The 616-nt window shown below is 40.3% G+C and overlaps 1 non-coding gene across 1 annotated transcript; it reads right to left on the bottom strand.

The window, feature by feature from the left end:
* Positions 1 to 233: 233 nt before the first annotated feature.
* Positions 234 to 341, bottom strand: LOC130958450 (small nucleolar RNA R71). Its single transcript, XR_009077570.1, has one exon. It is a non-coding gene; the product is annotated as a small nucleolar RNA R71 (small nucleolar RNA).
* Between the last annotated feature and the right edge of the window lie 275 nt (positions 342 to 616).

Below are 616 nucleotides of genomic sequence, written 5' to 3'. Positions count from 1 at the left end.
ATGGACTTCCATTGGAAGATCCTTATCAGTTCTTAGCTGAATTCTTGCAAATATGTGACACAGTCAAGACTAATGGGGTTGACCCTGAGGTCTACAGACTGATGCTATTCCCTTTTGTTGTAAGAGACAGAGCTAGAATATGGTTGGACTCTCAACCTAAAGAAAGCCTGGACTCATGGGAAAAGCTAGTCAATGCCTTCTTGGCAAAGTTCTTTCCACCTCAAAAATTGAGTAAGCTTAGAGTGGAAGTCCAAACCTTCAGACAGAAGGATGGAGAATCCCTCTATGAAGCTTGGGAAAGATACAAACAATTAATCAGAAAATGTCCCTCAGACATGCTTTTTGAATGGAGCATCATATGTATTTTCTATGATGGTCTCTCTGAACTATCCAAGATGTCTTTGGATAGCTCTGCTGGAGGATCTCTTCATCTGAAGAAGACGCCTACAGAGGCTCAGGAACTAATTGAGATGGTTGCAAATAACCAATTCATGTACACTTCTGAAAGGAATCCTGTGAACAATGGGACTAGTCAGAAGAAAGGAGTTCTTGAGACTAACACTCTGAATGCCATATTGGCTCAGAATAAAATATTGACTCAACAAGTCAATTTGAT

Source organism: Arachis stenosperma, chromosome 10 (assembly GCF_014773155.1).
Source record: "Arachis stenosperma cultivar V10309 chromosome 10, arast.V10309.gnm1.PFL2, whole genome shotgun sequence".
Classification (NCBI taxonomy): Eukaryota; Viridiplantae; Streptophyta; class Magnoliopsida; order Fabales; family Fabaceae; genus Arachis; species Arachis stenosperma.
Note: the sequence above shows the minus strand (reverse complement) of the source record. Positions and strands in the feature narration are given on the sequence as shown.